Below are 11,091 nucleotides of genomic sequence, written 5' to 3'. Positions count from 1 at the left end.
TACGCATAACTAAAAATTTCCAAAATTTTATCAATCCTACAATTCAACAGGTATTTTAAATTCAAAATTGGGGATGGCAGCTACATCAGATCACCAAAATCCAAATTATACCAAATTTAGTACCATTTAGTCCTTTTCGTACCCATAAGTACAAATTTTCAAAACTACCTCAGTGCTATGTTCAAACGATAACTCAAATCCAAATTTGGTTCCATTTAGTAATATTCGTATCCATAGTACGAATTTCTAATTCCAAATTTCACGATTCCAAATGTATCCTATCACTGAAATCCAAATTGTACCAAATTTAGTACTATTTAGTACTTTTCCTACCCATAACTACAAATTTCCAAAACTTTATCAATCCTACACTCAAACAGTACTCCTTATTCCAAATCTCGGGTTTCCAGCTATATCCGTTCACCCAAATGCAAACTGTACCAAATTTGGTACCATTTAGTACTTTCGTACCCATGAGTACGAATTTCTACAACTACCTCAATCCTACACAATCTTAATTCCAAATTTCAGGATTACAGCTGCATCCGATCACAGTAATCCAAATTGTACCAAATTTGATACCATTTAGTACTTTCGTATCCAAAGTACGTACTTCCAAACCTTCCTCTTTCAACACTCCATCAGTAATCGTAATTCCGAATTTCAGGATTCCAAAATTAAAATTTGGTACCATTTAGTACTTTTCGTACCCATAAAACTAAAAATTTCAAAAACTTCATCAATCCTACACACCAACAGTAATCCTTATTCCAAATCTCTGGATTCCAGTTTACCGTTCACCCAAATCCAAATTGTACCAGATTTGGTACCATTTAGTACTTTTCGTACACATAAGTACAAATTTTCAAAACTACCTCAGTGCTATGTTCAAACAATAAGCTTAATTCCGAATTTCAGAATTCCAGATACATCCGATAACTCAAATCCAAATTTGATACCATTTAGTACTATTCGTATCCAAAGTACGAATTTCCAAACCTACCTCTATCAACACTCCAACAACAATTTTAATTCCGAATTTCACGATTCCAAATGTATCCCATCATTGAAATCTAAATTGTACCAAATTTAGTACTATTTAGTACTTTTCCTACCCATAACTATACATTTCCATACCTTTATCTATCCACACTCCAATAGTACTCCTTATTCCAAATCTCGGAATTTCAGCTATATCCGTTCACCCAAATCCAAATTGTACCAAATTTGGTACTATTTAGTGCTATTCGTACCCAAGAGTACCAATATCCACAACTACCTCAATCCTACACGCGAATTCCGAATTTCCAAACCTACTTCTATCCAACACTCCAAAAGTAATCTTACTTTCGAATTTCAGGATTCCAAATGTATCTGATCACCCAAATCCAAACTGTACAAAATTTGGTACCATTTAGTATTTTTCGTTGCCATAAGTACGAATTTCCAAAAGTATCCCAAACCCACACTCCAATAGTAATCTTAATTCCAAATTTCACTATTCCAGCTCTATCCGATCACTTAAATTCATATTGTACCAAATTTGGTACCATTTAGTACTTTTCGTACCCAAAAGTACGAATTTCCAAAATACTTCTATCCTACACCCCGACAGTAATCCTAATTCTAAATTTCAGGATTCCAGCTCCATCCGTTCCCCCAAATCCAAATTGCACCTTATTTGTTACTATTTAGTACCTTTCGTACCCATATGTACGGACTTCGAAAACTACCTCCATATCTCTAACCTACACTCCAACAGTAATAGTAATTCACAAATTTCAGAATTCTAACTTTATCGGTTCGCCCTAATTCAAATTGTACCAAATTTAGTACCATTTAGTACTATTCGTACACATGAGTGCACATTTTCAAAACCACCTCCTTGTATCAACTCATCTTCCTAACCTTGATTTGCATTCCAAATTTCAAGATTTTAGCTCTATCCGTTCACGTAATACCAAATAGTACTAAATTTAGTAACTTTTAGTACTTTTCGTACACTTATAGTTCGAATTTCCAAAAACCATTTGGTACACCTTTCTAACTCGCCATCAGTGAACCTCATTCCAAATTTCAGAATTCTAGCTCTTCGAGTTTGCCTAATAAAAAGGGTACCATATTTAGTACCTTTTAGTACTTTTAGTACAGTTCTAGTTCAAATTTCCAAAAATCAAGCCTTATCTGACACCTTCGGACCAAGAGTGACCCTCACCCAAAATTTCAAGATTCTAGCTTTAGCCGTTTAGTCTGGGCGTTGATTATCAGTCAGTCAGTGAGTCAGTGAATCAGTGAGTCAGTGAGTCATCATTACTGAACTCTTTTATAAGTACAGATATTGATTTTGTATCACGAGTTTGCTTTAAAATCTTTATGCACTGTAATGTGGGGCTATACCAAATCATTGACATATACCAAACATTTTTAGTAACCAAACTTCTTCATAAAGGACTCGAAATATTAAATTACGTTAAACTTAGTTTGAAAGAAATTTTTGAAAAAGATTTACAGTTTTCTTGCACAGTAGCCATTTTAGTATGTGCCGGCTGGGTTTTGGAGCTTTTGGGCCATTATCTTAGGAAGTATTGACTTACTTCGTAAACAAATTGTACCGTTGCAAATGAGGCCGCTCGAGCAACCTACTACAAAAAGAGTCAAAACCATGCGATAGGAGCTCTTAAACGTCACCTTGTCCGAAATTTTGTTGGTGCCGTCTGGGTTCTTGGAGCTTTTAGGCCAATATCTCAGGAAGTATGGACTCGCACAAGAAACAAATTACACCGACGAAAAGGGAGCCGCAAGGAAAACTTATTAAAAAAATTTCAAAACTATCCCTAAACTTCACTTTATCCGAATTTTGTGTGGGAGGTACCCGAAGAAGTGGACCGATACAATGGATGAAATAATACGATGTGCAAAGTCTGCACCAATCAGAAACTCCTTGCGAGAATTATCTTGCGGATTTGACATTTTGGTTCGTGTCGTCAGGATTTCATGCAGCTTTTAGACCAATATCTCAGGAAGTATGGACTTGCGCAGGAAAACAAAAAAACGCTGCCATAAGTATACTATATCTGAGGGTAATTACTTTGAGGGGACAAGATAGTTATTGATGAATAGACAGCGAAATTTTATGCAACCCTTATTTTTGGTCCGATTCATGTCAAATGTTGGGACAGGGCATATTTTGGCTTCTGACTAAAGTGCAATCGAAACATATGACATATGCAAAATTATGCAAAATGCATAACTTTTTGCATATGCAAAATTTATGCATTTTACATATTTTCTTATGCAACAAATATTTCAATAAAATGTACCAAAATGTTTGTATGTACAAATTTTCAGTTTAAAATTCTTTTCAGACAAGTCAATAAAATAGAGAAATCTATAACCACAGCCTCAACATTCAAAATACCGGAAATCTGGAGGTATCGTTCTATGGGCGTTATATGAAGGCCTGAACCTAAACAGACAAATATTAGGTGGAAATTTGTTTACCCCAAAGGAAGACTTAATACAAAATTTCAGCCATTTTGGCGGGATATTGAGGGCAAAACCTTCAAAATACCGGAAATCGGGAGGTACCGTATTATGGGGGCTATATGAAGACGTGTACTTATATCGACAAATTTCAGGTGGAAAGTTTTATACCTCCAAGGAAGACTTAATACAAAATTTCAGCCAGTTTGTATGTAAAATGTGTCTGTTTAAAATTCTTTTTAGACAAGTCAATAAAATAGAGAAATCTATAACCACAGCCTCAACATTCAACATTCAACATTCAAAATACAATATGAAGACATGGACCTATACCGACAAATTTCAGGTGGAAAGTTTTATACTCACAACTAAGACTTTAAACAAAATGTCAGGCATTTAAGTGTGATGTTGAGGCGTTCTGTTACAAAATTTTATCGTGTTGGGGTCCATGGACAACGAAAATACCTTTGGTTTGTTTGGGTCACTTCGTTTTATTATTTTATAACGGCAAAAGTAGTGAAAATCTGGGTATCTTCTTCTTCTTTATTTGCAAATCCGTATTCGGATATTAGCGATCATACAATGTTGCTTCCCCCCATACCAGTTGCTGATATTATTCGAATGTTCGCCACAAATGTTCGGAAACGATATGATTTTCGAACACTTGGCAAGTGTTTTTTCTTGTGTTTTTCTTTTGTTCGCTAAAAGTTCGAAAATGATATCGTTTGTTGAATGTTTCTTCTTCAGAAGAAACATTGTTTCGAGAAACATTTTTTTACTTTGGACTTTTTTGTTTTCAAAAATAATTTTATGTAGTTTGTAAAAAATTCCCATTTGCTTTTTTCAAATAATTTTGATATAAATGCTACGTATAATATAAATAATAAGTGTTGATAAAGACAACATATGGGTAGGTTGTTGCCAAAAACAAGACAGCAATGTTTATCAATAGTTACACATCAAATCGCAAACATAACAAAGAAATAAAGACGAAAACGGCACATAACAGAAACATCAAAGAAACTCCACCAAAAATGTTTTTCGCCACTATCGTAAAAACTATCGTCAATCATTCGCTAATAATATTATTAATTATATTCGAAATCGAAAGATTTCCTGCCACAAACTGAGCGACGAGTGAATCGTTTTCAATTCATTCTCGTGTGTCGTTCTCGAACAAAATATCCGCAAAACTATCGAGAAACATTCGAAAACGATATCGTTTTCGATAGCAATGGTATGGTGGGTTATTACAGAGTTGTTTGATTGTATATGTATAATAAAATAAAAAAATATTTCATTCAATTATAGCTAGATCTCTATTTCTGGCGGCGCTTAAAAGGCTTGTTTCATCTTGGTGTCCTGTCCATTCCTGAATGTTTTTGATCCATGTTATTTCTCGTCTCCCTCTCGGACGGCGTCCTTCTATTTTGGATCTTATGATAGCTTGGAGGAGATTATATTTTCTGTTTCTCATAAGATGTCCCAAATAAGCAGTTTTTCTCGTTTTTATCATTCTGATCATTTGACTTTCGGTATTCATTTCGGTATTATTCACCCCTTTAATAGGAAAAGGGATCAATAGAAATCCGTAGTGAAAAAGAAGATATGCCCGTTTAAATTTGAACATGTAAGAAACACAGATTTTCACTACTTCTACCGTTATAAAATAATAAAACGAAGTGACCCAAACGATCATTATAGCATTGTGAGTCGATCTAGCCCTGTCCGTCTGTTGGAATCACTCTAGCGTCCACCAAAATGAAGCTAGAGAGCTATATTTTTGCATCCGAGTTTCCACAACTTATCCACAAAAAATTGTCGACATAGGTCCATGTGTAGACATAGCCAACATATACCAGTACCTCCCGATTTTCGGTATTTTTATGGTTTTAGATATATTTTTTGAACCACCTGTAATGTGACATTTGAGGTTTCCTGCAGTCATGAAACTTCTCTACCAAAAATTGTCAACATAGTTCCATGTTTCTGTAGCTCCTATATAACGGTGCCGCCCGATTTTCGGTTGTTTAAGAGTTTTAGCAAAATTGTTTGACTGGGCTACCCCTAACTTGACATTTGAAGTTCCCTGCAGTCACGAAACTTCTCTACCAAAAATTGTCAACGTAGATCCATGTTTAGGTATAGTAACCAATATAAACGTAATTCGCGATTTTCGTTATTTTTAGTGCTTCAGCTAATTTTTGGACTAAACTACCCGTACATTAACATTTTAGGTTCCCTGAAGTCACGAAACTTCTCCATCACAAATAGTCAATGTTTTGGTAGCGCCCACCATATAACGGTAATGGTCACAAAACTTTTCCGCCAAAAATTGTCAGCATTTGTCCTGTTTTGGTATATCCTGTTACGATACCTCCAGATTTGATTCACAGTCGTCACAAAACTTGTCCACTAAAATTTGTCAACATATGTAGGTCTACACTTTGATCTAGCTCCGATGTAAAGGAAACCAATTATTTTATTTTTGTTCCGAATATTTTATAGAGGGTATATAAAGTTCGACCCGACCGAATTTAACAATTTACTTCTTATTAATTTGTCGCTAGTCTACCTCCAGTTCTACGAATGTGCGTTCTTCTTTGTGGTTACAAATCTATTGAAATTAGTTGAGTAGGTTTGGCAGGATAGTTGAGAAGATGCAGTATGTCATGCGGTGCGGTACAGGCCCAGCAGGGCAAATGTTTTGAACGGTGTAATCGATCGTAATCGATAGGAATTTAGACGGCTGCACCATCCCGAGATTAGGTGAGCAAAAACTACTCTGGTTTGTCGTGGCAGCTGATGCTCCACAACTGCTATAGATGGGGGATGTACTTCAAGTACCGTATTCACACGATAGTTATTTATGGCATCAGCGAATACATCTGCGTGAATGCTATTCATAGCTGCTTGTTAGACTTCCTAATCTAGGTGTTCTCTCTTGTAACGTTGTACCTCTCTTTCTAGATCATGAAGATGCTTTCTGACATGCCTGGGTGGGGAGGTCCTATCCATCATATTTTGATTAGTAAGGCTCGGACGGTAACACCCCAGTAAGACCTGGAACGAGACCATGCCATTGTGTTGTTGTTAATGAAGAATATTTGTCTCCCCATGGAGATGGTCCACTAAAGAGATAAGAAGGCTCCCTGTTGCAGTTCTCAGGGCGGAAATATAAGAGATTTCAATCGTTTTGCACTTACTTTCGCGGATCTCATAGCTTACCGTAAAGCGATCTATCGCATTATATGTTATCAGCAAGGTTTCTTTGACTGCACCCCAAGTACTGCCGGCTAGGAACTTGAGGACTTTATGATAGCATTCTGACAGATTTAATTAATTTCAATATTTATTAATTCATTTCAATTTCAATATTTTTCCATCGCGTTACACATATGTATATTCAGGGACATCGTAGCTTATCACAAACCGACCTATCGCGTTATATGTGATCACCAAAGAACTGATAGCTGTGACATGCACGGACGAGGTGAACATACCGTCGAATGTGACCCCCCGAAAATCTGGGTGTAGTTAGTGGTAGGAATTCTGCTACCATCGACCATGACGTTCAGCTCAGTGCTCACCTCCGCAGTCTATGTGGTCAAGAGAGTAGCCGTAAATTTAGTTGCTATTATTTGCATATTCTTTGCGTGAAAAGGTGGTAAGATCAGTCAAGTAGGAGTTCAGCCTTTCACAAATGTCATCAAGGAAGTTACCTGACGTCAAGATCTTACAATAAGTCGCATACGTTACAATGTCAATGCCGTGTGGATGGCGCGGAATACTAGAGAGGTAGAGGTTAAACAGTTCCGGGGATATCACCACAACTCCCTGTTTCACTCTACGGGGCTTGGATTTCTTGTTCCTGAATTCTACGCACGACTGACATCCAGACATATAATTGATTATACAACGTTTCAAACGTGGCCGGAGGGTTGTCTGCTCGATGTCCTCAAAGGGTGCCTCTTGACAAAGGCTTTTGATAAGTCAAGTTCCACCATCACTGTTCTATCACACGTCTTGATCTGGTCCCTGACTAATACATGTGTGTGGTGATGGCATGCAGCGCTGTTGTCGTGCTGTTGATCGCAACTGGGTAGCTATATCTGACGCTGGGGAGGGTAAAGCCTCAATAGTTTTTGTTACGGGTGACAAAAACGAAATCAATCAACACGATTCACCTTTGCTGACATCCTCGCCTGGCTTCCATAGCGGGACCACCCTGTCCATTTACCAGACTTCGGGTACGATGTGGGTGGTTAGTGATATTTTGAAAACTTTAGTGAGATACTCGAACCTCATCCAGCTGTTTCGGCATTACCATGGAGATTCTATCAGCGCCCAATGTTTTGGATAGTTTACGGTTACTGATGACATTCGCAGCATGAGTTAGTGAATCTCACTACAGGTGACACGATGGTTATATCTGGCGAACTGTGACACTCTCCACTAATTCTGGTAGAGACAACCTCAATGACCGTGTAAAACGTAGATCTATCAATCTGTTCAGCCAGCACTCTGGCTGTTTCTGAGGACCGAATGCAACAACTCATGATGAACATTAAAGTCCCGCCAAGACCAGACGGTTATGACCTTCCAAAGGCGGGCTAATGTTGAGCCTATAACCTGGAGTAAAAGCGGGCTGATATTGGGCTTATAACTTGAAGTATCTGCTGGATGTATATGTCGGGAGGTGTACATTGGGCAACTTAACCTTGGCAGATCCCCATTTGACTGCTACTCCATACATTCCATGTCATTGGAGTCAGGCTCCAGCGAGATATGTATGTGTTGAACAGACTAGTGTTATAGCAATGCTTATCCTCCACCTCTATTTCCGGTGCGACCCTGGTCAGTACATTGTAACCATCACAATGCTGTAAGTTGCAGTTGTTGTTGTAGCAGCACAAATATGTTCGTTCGTGTATTATTTCAGTTATCAGGTTCAGGTTTCCTGTATACAGACTCAAAAGTTCAGCAACTGGGACAGGTTGCGTCCATAAAGAATCTTGAGTAAGGTTAGTGGGATTAGGGAAATGCAGCGTGTCGTGCGGACCCAATCCACATGCCGGGCATGTGTTGGGTATCGTAACATCAATACGAATTGATACGACTCCATCTTCCGTATCTTAACAGGGTTCATACCACTCGTGTTTGCCTTGGTTGCTGGCGTTTTTCTACTTCTGTGGATGGGTGGCCCCAAGTACGGCCTGCGCGACTGCCTCAGTCTCTGTGATCTAGAGATTCTATTTATATCTTTGGATCTCTCTCTAGATCATGAAGATTTCTCCTGATGTACCTGGGTGGGGAAAGTCTGTCCATTAAATCGGGACAGGGATGCTCACTGCGATAACACCCGAACATGTGCAGGCAGTGTTCACGCAGCAACATAGTCCCTGTCGTAGTCCTTCACACGGACGAGTCTAGAACAATCCCTGAGATGCATCTTTTCACGGCGTCTATTGCATCTCACCGAAGTTTGTGTGTGACGGATGCGGATGTGAAAAAAACTAAGTACATCCGTCCCGGTAAGGACCAAAAGAATCCGGAGCTGGTATTCCGGGACATGCTGCTCCCAACATAGAAAAACGATACAAATACAAATATGTGTACACTGAGGTGTCAGCTGCTGGCCAGAACACGGGTGTTGTGTGGATCCGGGTCAATCCGGTAGCGAAGAACCCGACGCCGCACAGTGCTGCCGCGTGGACAAAAATCAAAATATGTGATGTTAACTTTTACATATGTTTATGTTTTCTTCTTACAGTAAGCACATCCGATATGACGAATCTGAAAGAATTTTGTCGATATGTGCATCCATAATGAAGTTATAGCTCTTTAAATATGAAAAATATTTTCCAGGTAATCTAAGGCGATAAGAATATGAAAATTAGACGACATTTAAAATAAAATTTTCTGAAAAGTTTGTTGATAATATTAAAAGTTTTGGATGGGGATTTGATGGGTGGGCTATAAATATAAAATTTTAGTACAAAAAGTTGACATCAACTGCACATCGGCGAAGTACCGTTATCAAGAATTAAAAATTTAAATTTGATAAAAATAATATAAATTCTTAATATTAGGTAGAGTATATCTTTTGATTGCCACCTTGGCTCTTGATTTCCGTTAATTGGACATCTCTTGCGAAGCGAAATGTGTAAAAACATTCTGCCCATCCCTGCAACCTTCTGAGATATATCGGTTCAGATTTTATATAGCCCTCATATATATCTTTTCCCGATTTTGCCACAACTCGTTCAATTTTGATCGGATAGCCTTCAAATAGCCTTCAAAAATCGGTTCAGATTTGGATATAGCCCCCATATACATCTATCCCCGATTTTGCTATAATCCGCTCAATTTTTGATGAATAGGCTTCAAATTGAACATGTGATGTTCCTAAGGACCCTGTTCAGTTTTACCGTTGAACTAGGTTGATGAATGTTTGCACAAGTACTTATGAGGGCACAGGAATGAAAGATATCAACTTTGGTCCATATCGGTTCAGGTTTGAATATGGCTTCGATATATAATTTCGCCCGATGTCACTCAACTACGGATAATTACGTCATATTTTCCTAATTTAATCAATATCTCACATAAATTGCGTGTTTAGTGAAAATATATATGAGAGCTATATCCAAATCTAAACCGATTTTTATCCAAATCGATGAAACTGAAAAAGGTCTTAAGAAAACATCCCATGTTAAATTTGAAGGGTATGTTTCAAAAATTGATCGATTTATAGCAAAATCGGTGAAAGATATATATGGAGGCTATATCCAAATCTGTACCGATTTTTGCGAAATCAAATCCAAATCGGTAAAACTGAACAGTGGCCTGAGGAAACATTCCATGTTAAATTTGAAGGCTATTCATCAAAAATTGAGCGAATTATAGCAAAATCGGGGAAAGATATATATGGGAGCTATATCCAAATCTGAACCGATTTTTACGAAAATGGGTGAAACTACTCGGGGACATAAGAAAACATCACATATAAAATTTGAAGGCTATTCGACTAAAATTGACCGAGTTATAGCAAAATCGGGGAAAGATATATTTGGGGGCTATATCCAAATCTGAACCGATTTTTGTGAAAATCGGTAGAGCAACTCAGGGGCCTAAGAAAATAGTACATACTAAATTTTAAGGGTATTCGATCAAAAGTGACCGAGTTATAGCAAAATCGGGGAAAGATATATATGGGGGCTATATCCAAATCTGAACCGATATTGACCAAAGTTGAAATTTTTCATTCCTATGCCATTAAAAGTACTTGTGCAAAAATTCATCAACCTAGGTCAACTCCTTCTATTTTTGTCCACTTTTGTATGGAAGTATAGAGTATATCAGTTGTCGAGTCTGCCTAATGTCATCTTCAAGATTAGGTCACAATAATTGCTAAGCTCTTCCCCACCTGTTGATTGTTTACAATACCTAATAAAACTTTTAGCGATAGCATAAAATAAGCTTTCTCATAGAATAACAAAACATTTGACAAATCTCATGAATATTTTCACATATTTTTTCTCCCGAGAGAGCTTTCTTGTGTGACACTGTATGAACAACTTAATTGACAAAGCCCCAACTGTAAAT

This window comes from Musca autumnalis, unplaced genomic scaffold, assembly GCF_047663935.1.
Source record: "Musca autumnalis isolate F117 unplaced genomic scaffold, ASM4766393v1 scaffold_1, whole genome shotgun sequence".
NCBI classification, from domain to species: domain Eukaryota; kingdom Metazoa; phylum Arthropoda; class Insecta; order Diptera; family Muscidae; genus Musca; species Musca autumnalis.
Note: the sequence above shows the minus strand (reverse complement) of the source record.